Genomic DNA, 12,426 nt, shown 5'->3' with positions numbered 1-12,426 from the left:
AAATGGATGAGGGCAAGAGAGCAGGCTTGGGGAGAGACCACACCCCTCCTTGGGCATTAGAAATAAGGGCAATAATCTGATATTTACAGAAGGCAACTTATGGGGCAGGCTTGTACCAAGCACATTGTACACATGATCTCATGTCATCCTCCCAACAACTCTGTGAGGGGGTAGGAGAGTCACCCCCACTTCACAGGGGAGGAGACCAAGCCCACGGAGGTTATATTGTCGGTCTGAGGTCATAGGGCATTGTGCTCTGGCCAGGTAGGTTGGCTCATATTTTATCCTTAGATCCTTTGCAAAGAATCAACACATTCTTTGAGCCGGCATGATAAGAACTTTGTTACTTTCGGCTTATTCCTAAATTCTGGGGAAGCCTCAGCAAATATCCTTAAAGTACCCTTGAGGTCTGTACATGGCAGTTCCCAAACCCTGAAGCAGGGGTGGAATCCCCAGTGGCATTCTTCTCCCCCTTCCCCTCCAACTCAGCCCAAGGGGAAGCCAGGGATTCCCTTTTATAGAGAAAAACAAATGCAGAATTTGTATCCCACCCAAGGGTTTCCAAGAAGTCAGTAGGAAATGACTGCCTGCAAAACCCCAGAACCACAGAGGAGGCCTTCCTCTGGGCCCTGTGCCTGTGATTAGGCCACCCCTGCCACCTCTGTGTACCTTGTTAGCATTCTGCAGCCAGAGGTGTGTCCTTTGACCCCATTTTCTAGACCCCCAGATGGGTGTGGCATGGTGAGCACATCGTTTCTGTGGCATTCTTGTGAAAAATGCATAACCTGAATCTAACTGTGAGAAAATATCTTCTGGGCCCAGAGCTGCCTTCCCTGCGGGGCCACAGAGGCATGACCCTGCTGGAAGCCCTGAGACTTTTTTTAGGAGGTCAGACTGATGAAGCGCTTTAGCCCCGAGCATCTGGCCCTGTTTGCCTCGAGAAAGTAAGAGTTTTGCTTGACGTTCAGAAGGCAGATGTGGACCCAGGGACCGCAGAGAGAGCTAAATATTTGGCTTCCTCTTTCTCTGAAGGTCTGGAGTGCCATGTCTGGGCATGACCAAAATGAGTTTCAGGAGATGGGCTGGCGTTTGCTAAAAGGAACTTAACTGGGATGTGGGTGTACATTTCTCCTCTTCCCAAGGTTAATGGTAACATCCTGTGTAAGAGAACTTGAATGTGGTCTTCCACTAAACTCCAATATTTTAGGGCTATTTATTAGATGTGTTTAATCTTGGGCCAATTTAACCAGTAGCAGACTAATAAAATAACAAATTTGGGCTTGCTGCCAGGACAAATGTTGACTTACCCTTATAATGTTGACTGAAACGAATAACTTTGAAAATAATTGAGGAGTGGAAACATTTGCCAAAAATACAGTGTCTTGAAACAGTGGTTCTGTTTTATTTTACCAGCACTGCTAAGAGATTATGTTCGTAACCTAGGCTGCCGTTGCCTGCTTCAGCTCTGAGAGTCCCATATTTTACTGAATTATTTCCCAAGGTTCATTTTTTTTATCCCATCACCGTCATTCAGCAAAAATGAATTTCCCCATGGCAGACAAGTAGGTCAGCTTATTTTTCCAGTGTAGGGGCACAAATTCAATGATAATCAGAAAAATAAAGATAATAAGTTGCTTGACGTCTGCCCTCAGAAACAAAATGGTTTGCCCTGAACATTAGCCCTCTGAGTCTGTAGTAAGATTAATTGCTTCTGCAGGGTATACTGGCTGAAATCCATCTCCCTTGCCCCACGCCCCTCCTTCCCTTCATTTTGCCATTTAGTTTATACGAACATTAGGGAGCTATAGTGTTTTGCCAACATGTGTTTTAGACTTGAAGGAAACGGGGAGGCCTGGAGGAAATGAAGCCGGGATGACCACAGAAGTTGTCATAAAATGTGATTTTCTTTCGAGCCTCTTTTTTTATTTGCTTTTTATGGGAGGTTCTGTTTGGAGCAGGGACTAAGCAGGCTTTCAGAGGCTCATGCCAGCATTGTCTTAGCTCAGTCACATGTCCCCCTGATGCCTCCCCCTTTATCAAGGCTTCCCAAAAGCAGCCACCTCTCAGGCCGACTTTGGCCAGAGGCCGTAGGTGCTGACTGGCACAGGCCGAGAAGACTTGATGTTCAGGGAATAAATATCATCTCTCCAACCTTCACGTGTTCAGTTTTGTGGCCCCGAGAGCTGATGGTTTAATTTGTGGATTTGCGCAGACCATCTTGTGACATCTCTATCATCATCTGCTGTTTAGCATTTCCAGGAGAGGAGGCTAGAGAGATTGTTGGATTCTCAACATAGCAATCCAATATCCTGTCTACAGCTTGGCCATGAGACTGAACGAACTCAGAGTGGTCTGTGAATTTTATTTATCCAGGCTCTCCTTACTCTCCGTTAGCAAGCAAAAGTACAAAAAAAAATAAATAAATAAAAAACAAACAAAAACACCCACATGGCTTTTTTTTTTTTTTAAGAAATTGAGATGTTTTTCTTATAGCATCTGATATGGAGAGAGTTGAGCCATTTCATCAAAGAGGAGATCAAATCTCCCTTGGATGCATAGGGCAAGGCAACCAGACCCACAGCTGGAGAGAATAAGCACAGGGTGTGGCCTCCATCTTTGAGATTAGCCAAGACAAAGGTATCAGGGATCCCTCCAGGAGCTGTTCCTGGTGGTTTGTCCCAGTCCACAAAGTCTGTAGCCCTTTTGTTGAAACCACGGATAAGCATCTCTGAAGGAAAATTATAGTTCTGAGTTTGAAGACCTTTTGCTCACCTTGCGGGTTAAAAACCAATAATTCTGAAATGCATTTGGCCTAATCAATGAAGCCAGGTTTCCGCTGGAATTTGGGCCTCATTATTTGCCTTTCAACTTCTGGTAACAGATGATACCAGGTCAGTTAGCTCTGTGCCAGGGAAAAGGGAACAGAAAAAAAAAAACCACTTAATGGAAATTTTAGAGTTAGAAACCATTATTTCATTATGGTCTTTTTCTCTTTACAAGAAAATAAGATGAAGAGTCACTTGCAGGCTCCAAAGAAGCTTTGTGTTCCTGTAGCCCCAGTCCCCTTGCTCAAACGGCTCTATGAAGGCCTCCTCATCGCTGCCTCTGTGTCCTGCATGCCCCTGTGGTCCACTGTGTCCCTCTCCTTGCCCGCTCCAGCCAACACTGACTCTCTTGGGTACTTTGCCTGGATCAGTCTTCTGGTTCGCCCTGTTCAGCCAAGAGACACCCCCCCTAGGGTGACAGATGTACACTTTAGTGAAACCAATTTTGCAAATGTTATATAAACACTCACACAGTTAGATTTAAAAGGATGCACATAGTCACAACATATCTCTTCCCATATATGTATTAATTACAAAGGGAATAGTAAATTTATAAGGAGAAATCCAGCAGATAACACCTGTATTAGTGTCCTAGGGTAGTTGTAACAAAGTACCACAGGCTGGGTGGCTTAGAACAAAAATTTATTTCTCACTGTTCTGGAGACCAGAAGTCTTAAATCAAGGTCTTGGCCTCAGAAACCGGCAGGGGAATCCTTCCTTGCCTCTTCCTAGCTTCTGGTATTTGTTGTCAATCCTTGGTGTTCTTTGGCTTAGACATATCACTCCAGTTGCTGCCTCTGTCATTATATTGCCTTCTCCCTTTGTGTCTTTAAATTTCCTTTCTATAAGGATATAGGTGATTGGATTTAGGACACACTCTAATCTAGTATGAACTAGCTTGATTATATCTGCAAAGATCCTATTTTCAAAAAAGGTCACTTTCACAGGTTTGGGGGTAGAACTTCAATGTATCTGTTTAGGGGTATATAGTTCAACCCATACCACCACCTTAACCAAATGGTAAGTGAGTAATAAGATAATGTTACCCTGATATGATGTACCAAAAAAGGACAAGTCACTTCTGTTGTATTCTTGCCAAAAATGCATAACCCTTTTTTTTTTTAAGATATATTTACTTTTAGAGAGAGAGAGTACCTGTGAGTAGGGGGAGGGGCGGAGGGAGAGGGAAACAGAGAATCCTCAGACTCCCCACTGAGTGAAGAGCCCAACACAGGGCTCTCGATCCCACTACCCCAAGATCATGACCTGAGTGGAAATCAAGAGTCGGATGCTTAACCAACTGAGCCACCCGGGGGCCCACAAAAATGCATAATCTTATTTTAATCACAAGAAAACCTCAGATCTAAATGGAGAGACATTCGGCAAAATAACTGACCAGTACTCTTCAAAAGTGTCAATGTCATGAAAGACAAACCAGGGAACTGTCACAGTTTGGAGGAAAGTACAGAGATATGACCGTGAAATGTGAAATTCTGGACTGGATCCTGAAACAGAAAAGGGACATTAGTGGGGAAACTGGTGAAATCCTAGTAAATCCTCTAATAGTTTAGTTAGTAATCTTGTAGCAATGTTAGTATCATAGTTTTTTTTTTTAGGCATTATAACCTTATTTTTTAAAATTTTTATTGTTATGTTCATCATCATACATTACATCATTAGTTTTTGATATAGTGTTCCATGATTCATTGTTTGTGCATAACACCCAGTGCTCCACGCAGAACGTGCCCTCTTTAATACCCATCACCAGGCTAACCCACCCCCCTACCCCCCTCCCCTCTAGAACCCTCAGTTTGTTTTTAGTATCGTAGTTTTGATAAACGTACCATAGTTATGTAAGATGTTAACATCGGGGAAGGGGGGGTACAGAGCGCATGGGAACATTCTGTACTGTTCTTGCAACTCTTCTATAAATCTAAAATTATTTCAAGATCCGTTTCTTTAAAAAAGAGAATGCACACATTGAGTGATTATGTAAATTCACCTGTTCTTAGTGGGAAAGGTGAAGGGGAGGAGAAATGATCTAGTAAAATCATACCAGTTTGTGAGTTCGATTTTAGGCTCTGTTCACGGAAAGCTTGCTTTTCACAAGGCAGTGTGCTGTGTACTCATTATTGTTGTCTCTTGGGCGGAATAGTGTAGCTGAGGTGTGTGGTCCAGGATAGGATCCCCATCTTGCCTCTGCCACCTGAGATAGGTGACCTGTGTAACTACTTACACTCATTGAGCCTCAGCTTACTCATCTGTAAAATGAGAATAGTGATCTTAGCTCTCTCGTTGGATATTCTGAAGTTGCTACAAGTAAATCCATATAATGCGGTCAACCCAGTGCCTGACACAGATTATAAACTCTTACAGAATTAAGTGATAGCTCTTAGCCACAATCCCCACCACTGCATTATGGGAGGATTCTTTCCTCGTTTTTCAGTTGAAGAGACTGTGGGTAAGTAACTTGCTTGAGATCACCCAGCTAGAATGTATGAGAGCTAGACCCAGATAGATAGATAGATAGATTTTTTAAAAGATTTTATTTATTAGAGAGAGAAAACAAGCCGGGGGAGGGGCAGAGGCAGATGGAGAAGCAGGCTTCCTGCTGAGCAAGGAGCCCGATGCAGGGCTCTATCCCAGGACTCTGGGATCATGACCTGGGCCGAAGGCAGCCGCTTAACTGACTGAGCCACCCAGGCGCCACACAGATAGATTTTTTTTAATGAGGCTCATTTTTAATCATTTAGTTAGAAAAACATTAGCTAGGAAGGAGAACCTGCAGGAATATGTTGTCTCTGAGGGATAAGTTACAAAGCAGGCTGTCAGGTCCCCCAGAGGGGAGGATAGGAGCCACTTGAAGTAAAGGTATGGCTTGGAGGAGGCACAGGCAAGAGTAAAAAAAAAAAAAAACTGACCAGCAAGTCAGTGAAAAACCCAAAAAGGGTGGGAAGGCCTTGGCAATAGGAGGCGTCAACAGAAGTGAGAACACCATAATATTTGTGGTGACCTAGAAGTTTTGAAGGGTAAGAAGCTTGGGCATAAACCATAAGACCCTGTGAACCAGCCTTTGGGCCTAAGGATGCAGGTGGTAAAGTCAAGTCAAGACAGTCATGGGGTCACACACTTTACGTTTATGTACCTGGAGAGAGGCAGAGTGGGAGTGAGGATGGGAGGCCTTGCCTTCTTAGTAGAAGATGGTGCTGTTGTAGGAATGGAGAGAAAAACATGAATTTGGGGAGGCAGAATCGGGGAAACGGAAGCACTCTCATAAAATAAATACAACAGAACAGAAGTGTCCCCTCCCCGGGCAGTCTGACCTTGAATGGCTCCTATTCTCTCTCTATGTTTCTACGTCAGAGTGCAACTTCACCAGATTGTTTTATATCATGGAGTCCCATGATTGGCAGCCTGTTGATGGTTTCTTGATGAGAACAAATAAAAAACCAGCAAATAGAATAGAGCAGGGGCGCCTGGGTGGCTCAGTCAATTAAGTGTCTGCCTTAAGCTCAGGTCATGATCCCGGGGTCCTCGGATTGAGTCTCACACCGGGCTCCTTGCTCAGTGGGGAGCCTGCTTCTCCTTCTGCCTGCCACTCCCCCTGCTTGTGCTCTCTCTCTGTCTCTCTCTCTCTCTCTCTGACAAATAAATAAATAAAATCTTTTTAAAAAATAGAATAGAGCAGACTTCAGGGAGTCTGGCGGCTGGGGTCGGCGACTCTCCATGGGGTTGCTCATCTTTAAGTTTGAACGTTTCAAAGTAGCTCTCCCAGCTTTTGATTTCCCAGCCACACAGACCCTTCCCTCTTCTGGCCTATGTTAGTTGAAAGTTACTGAAATTCACTAGTGGGATTTTTTTCTTTCATTTTATCAGGTTTCTTCTAATTGTGTTCAGTTCTAGATGATGTCTGTCATCTGTCTCTTTCAGTATCCTTTCTCACCAGACCCTCACTAACAGCTGAAGTACAAATCTTTGATGGCATCTGTCTGCTCACTGATACATTTGCAAAATGGTTCTCTGTCCATTAAAATAAACCTTTGTATTATCTAGTGTCTGACTGTATGCCACAGGCAGGACTGTATACTGAGATCCCTTTGCCCGCCCCCCAACTTTGACAGTTATCAACCTGTGGTCAGCCTTCGTTCCTACACATCCTGGCTCCCTCTTCCTGTATTACTATGAAGCAGATCCCAGGCATCCTATCATTTTGTTTGTCCCTTATTTGTATACATTAATGGTCAGGGAACGTTTGTGTCGTGCTTGGGCTGAATTATTTGGAAAGTTAAGAAAATAAAATGTAGTAGGATAGGGCTTACTCACATAAAGATAAGTCAGATATCTCCCCTGCTTACCAGGGGAGGACCCTGAATACCCATCTCCAGAAAGAATCAACAAATCAAGCCTACGCCATCTCCAGAGCTTGAAGACTGTCTAAGTGTGCTTTGGGAGGGTGCCGTACCTGGGAGTCTTTGGGTATGTCGCAGCAGAAAGGCTGAGGCTGAGGACAGCTGATGCAGGAAATGATCCCTATAAAGCCAGCAAGTAGTATAGAGCAGTGGTCTGCAAACTATGGCCCATGGGCCAAATATAGCCCACTTCCTCTGGTCTTCAAGCGAAGAATCGTTTCTGTTTTTAATGGTTGAAAAAAGCAAAACAGTAATATTTTGTGACATGTAAAAACTCTGTGGAATTCAGATTTTAGTGTCTATAATGGAACATAATCACATTCATTTATTTACATACTGTTTAAGGCTGATGGCAGAGATGAATAGTCATGACAGAGGCTAGATGCCCACAAAGCCTAAAACATTTACTATCTGGCCCCTTACACAAAGCTGTAAGGCAGGGGCTCTGGAGCCAGCCTGCCTAGGTTTAAATCCTGGCCACCTCTTTTGAGTGACTTTAAGCACATAGCTCATCCTCTGCCTCAGTATCTCTATCTCTATCTTTAAAATATGGATCATCATGGTATCTACCTTGCAGGGATATTAGGAGGAATAAATTAGTAGATATCTGTAAAGCATTGAGAGAAGTCCCTGCACAATATATGAGCTTATTATTATTATTACTATTATTTCATAATATGAAAGCTTCTCAACTACTCTGAGATTGTAACTTCTGTTCAACATGAGGATGGTGAAAGCCTCCTAGAGGGCTACTGGGTATTCCTAGCACACCTCCTCCTTCCACAGAGATGGAGCCCTGCCTAAGGCTTCCCTGGTGTCCTCAAACATTTGAAAGACTTTTCTGACTCCATCAACTCATGGGCAGAAGCTTCTGCTAGCACAGTTGATTCTCACCTCTCCCTTGCTCCTGGCCAGGTGTATAACAGCCAAGAGCAGTGTTGCCCTGCAGTAGAGTGGTCAGTCCTGCACTGATGAAGGCATTTCTGGTCCCTCTTGGGCTGGGTTTGTGTCTGAGTGAAGGTAGTCTCATGACACCTACAAACACAATGAGGAAGACCCTCCTGTTGCTCCCCAACACCACTCTAGCTGCAAAAATGAAGTGCAAGGAGAATGAGTGATGGTTTCCTATATGCCACGTCTATTAGAATGGAATCATTTTTGAAGGTATAAATAGTTGTGCTAGATTATATTGATATGATAGGCACTTGACCTTACATGCATGTAACCTGTTTTCGTTTTTCACCTGTTGGGAGGTAAGAAGGAGGAGAGGGAAAGAAAACCATTGTCTCCCCTAGCGAAGGAGTAGGAAAATCTACTTAATAAAATCTCACCTTAGGGGTGCCTGGGTGGTTCTCTCGCTCTGACAAATAAATAAATAAAATCTTTTTTAAAAATAGAATAGAGCAGACTTCAGGGAGTCTGGCGGTTAAACGTCTGCCTTTGGCTTGGGTCATGATCCTGGGGCCCTGGGATTGAGCCCTGCGTCGGGCTCCCTGATCAGCGGGGAGTCTGCTTCTCCCTCTCTCTCTCAAATGAATAAATAAAATCTTTAAAAAAAACAAAAATAAAATCTCACATTAAAAATAAAATGGCACAGGGTGCTTTGTTCCCCTTTGTAATTCAAGCCTAAAAGATGTTTTAAATTGCCGTGCCAATACATTTATGAAAATATGTGACCTCCATGCGTCTTCATTGTCTTCTTCCCGTCCTGCCCCTCTCGCTTCTTTTTTTCCCTTCCCTTGTCCTCTGAAAAGATAACAAGAAAACATTTGATAAAAGTCAGTATTCGTTCATTATAAAAATTCACAGCAAACTTATCATAGAGTGGAACTTTTTCTACTTGATAAAGGGCATCTCTTCCATGCTCTCAGCAAACACACTTCATAATGATGAACCTTCATAATAATCACTTTAGAATCAAGAATTATAGTATACCCACTCTCTCAGCCTGTAATCAATAATATATAGGTGGCCCTAGCTAGTGCAATAAGACAAGAAAAACCAAAAACCTATAAGGCCTAGAAAAGACTAAACAAAATTTTGTTATACAGACAATACTGCCTACACACAATACTCAATGCCTTTATCTTTTTTCTGCTTTTAAACCTTTTTAGTGAGATGCCCTCCTGCCCTTCTTAAAATTGCATGGTGGGGGTGGTGTCTGCACTTGAAACAGGATATCTTGTGTCTGGGTTTAGCATTGATTTTGCCCAGCTTAGTCTGGCAGCCGAGTTGTTGGACTAGGAAGCTTCTGCAGGTTGTATTCTGTCATCTCTCTGTAAAGCCCAAAAGCATCCTTGGAATTGCATTTGCTAGTTTTCAGTAGAGCTATTTAACTAGAATATGGAAACATTTTCCCCGAGGGCTCTTTTTAGATAGCAGTAAAATGTAGCTGGAGACATACTGAGTAAATGGAAAAGAAAAATCAAATTAGGCCAAGAATTTTTTTAATCTCCTAGTCTCACTGAAGCCCTCAAGGAGAACACCATAATTCATACTTTGCTCATGTGGGTCAGGCATAAAGCCTCCTCCATAGATCCAATAACCTATAAATGTTCTGGTTTTAAAATTGCACCTGCCTGCTTTGCTGGATCACAGCACTAAATCATGCAGCAGTGGTTTCTGGTTCAGTTGTTCATTACTTGGGAATGTCAGATTGCCAGAGAGCAGCCTGATGTTTACTTCCAAATAGGCAATGCCCTAGGAAAGAGTTTTAATTACATTCTCATGTAGTGCCGCTGCACACAACGTGCAGAGGGGCTGGCATCTGCATTGTGCATATATCTTGTAGCTGTGTAAACACCCGTGGGCTGGGTCATACAGCAAAGTCAACAGAACCTTAGAAAAGATGACACAGCAAGTGGAACAGAACTGAATCTTCCCCATCCTGCCAAGCGTGCGCTGCTCCCTGCCCCTTTTTAAAGCAAGAGAACCCAATTGGCATTTGCCTTTCAGCCTCCCCATTCTGATACAGTATCTGTGATCCAGCACCTTTAGCCATTAAAAAAAAATGGAGATCTGGGAGTCTCCGGGCTCTGAGGTGTTTGCAGGATCATCTGAGACCAAGTCCTGCTGCCCCATGAACGCCCCCCTCCACCATTTGCTGCAATGCAGTTTGGACCACCAAAGCTGGTGATATCACAACTCTGGCATTTCCAGCCCAAAGCAGGAGCTATTTCGAGAAATTCAGAGGCTGCTCAAGAGGGTGTGTGTTTGTGTGTGTGTGTGTGTGTGTGTGTGTGTGTGTGTGTGTGTGTGTGTGTGTGTATTTAGTATGCTGGTGATGCAGCTCTGACGTAAAAAATATTTTAAAAATCCTCCTCCGGGCACAGATGCTCAGGAGCCAGGCACTGGACAGGGAGCACCCTGAAGGACATTGTCACCTAGAAGCAGAAGGGCTATTGGATCTTCCTCTTCAGCACGTCAATAATAGTAATGTGATGTCTCTCATATTGAGAGATTCATCCCTTGCATTTTGGAACTGAGCCTCCCCAGTGTTCGGAGAGTTTCCTACTGTCTGTTCCGCTCAGCATGCCAAGAAGCTGGAGAGGTCCCCGGCAGCCCAGATTCATTCTCTGTCTTGGAAAAGTATTTCACTGCTTCGAGAAATCATGAAGTCAATCCTGGCAACATTATGGAATTGTTTTGCACTTTTTTTTCTTTAGTCTTTTAATGTTTCTCTTTAAATGCCAGGAAGATCGGGTCTATTTCCAAGAGGGCTTCTGACATCTGAGATTGGCAAGGGCACAAAATGACACGAGAGTTTCTCGACAGAATTCCAAATTCAGGCAAGATTTTTCCAAGCACCTACTATGTTCAAAACACCTTGCAGGGATGTCCTGGAGAATCTGAAGTTCTGCCTTACCCCTCAAAACTTTGAAAGCAATGGCTGAAAAAGAAAGATGAGCATCTTGAGGCTTCCTCTGGAAATGGTTGAGGTTCACCACAGCAATTGGCAAGTTTGGCTTTTTCCATCAAAATTTGGTGTCTTCATGTGCTGTCCAGCATCTACGGCAGGTCAGATGGAACTTAGGAAGGCAAGGGTAACTGTTCTCTTTGTCTTTGTAAAATGTTTTGTCTGTCATGTCCCTCTTTCCTGCAGCCTGTTGTTTTTATGTAATTCTCCTCTGCAAAGACATTGGAATGGTCACACCCATCAGCTTGGTTTGGGGTAACTTGCAGATTTGCAAATGTTTTATGTGGAGGTGATTTTCAAAACTTGTGGCTATATGAATTATAAAAACAGATGCGCACGGTAGGAATTTCTCTCTACATTTTCTCTTACTGGTTGTTATTTATAAGTATTCATAGGTGCATTTCAAATATACTGTAGAAACAAAGATGCTTTGTAAGAGCCCAGCAATAGAAGAACTTCCTTTAAAATAAATTTTTTTAATTTAATGAACTGATAAACATTCCTTGTGCTTAAGAAAAGCCCCATTGCATAAAAGAAATTTGGGGAGTGGCTTCAGGCAAGGTGGAGAAAGGGTTTTTAAAAAGATGAAAACGGGCGCCTGGGTGGCTCAGTCGTTAAGCGTCTGCCTTCAGCTCAGGTCATGATCCCAGGGTCCTGGGATCGAGCCCCGCGTTGGGCTCCCTGCTCCGCAGGAAGCCTGCTTCTCCCTCTCCCACTCCCCCTGCTTGTGTTCCCTCTCTCGCTGTGTCTCTCTCTGTCAAATAAATAAATAAAATCTTTAAAAATAAATAAATAAAAAGATGAAACCAGAAGCATCAAAACACAACTGCCTGACAAGGTCATTGGATGGGAAATCTGAGGCAGCTTTTCTCTGCAGGAGGCATTGGGGAGAATGATTTTTTTTTTTAAGATTTTACTTATTTATTTGACAGAGATTGAGCACAAGGGGTGGGGAAGGGAAAGAGGCAGAGGAAGAGGGACAGGCAGACTCCCTGCTGAGCAGGGAACCTGATGTGGGGCTCTATCCCAGGACCTGGGATCATGACCTGAGCCGAAGGCGGACGCTTAACGACTGAGCCACCCAGGCGCCCCAGGGAGAATGATTCTAAGTGGAAGCTTCTGAATTAAAAGCTAGCAGATATTGGGGGTGAAGTGTAGGGAGCAGACCCTACCCATTTGCTGTCTGCCCAGAGGCTGCTTCTGTTGATGTCCCCTGCCATTTCCCCTTCCCTGGCTCCTGAGCCAAGTCATCTCCACACAGCTGGAGTGAGACGGG

General features: G+C 43.7%; 1 protein-coding gene across 7 annotated transcripts in view; it reads left to right on the top strand.

Annotated features, from left to right (window-relative positions):
- Positions 1-12,426, top strand: part of ARHGEF3 (Rho guanine nucleotide exchange factor 3) — a 308,196-nt gene that overhangs the window by 251,938 nt on the left and 43,832 nt on the right. The window lies entirely within an intron of this gene.

This window comes from Zalophus californianus, chromosome 1 (genome assembly GCF_009762305.2).
Source record: "Zalophus californianus isolate mZalCal1 chromosome 1, mZalCal1.pri.v2, whole genome shotgun sequence".
NCBI lineage: Eukaryota > Metazoa > Chordata > Mammalia > Carnivora > Otariidae > Zalophus > Zalophus californianus.
Note: the sequence above shows the minus strand (reverse complement) of the source record. Positions and strands in the feature narration are given on the sequence as shown.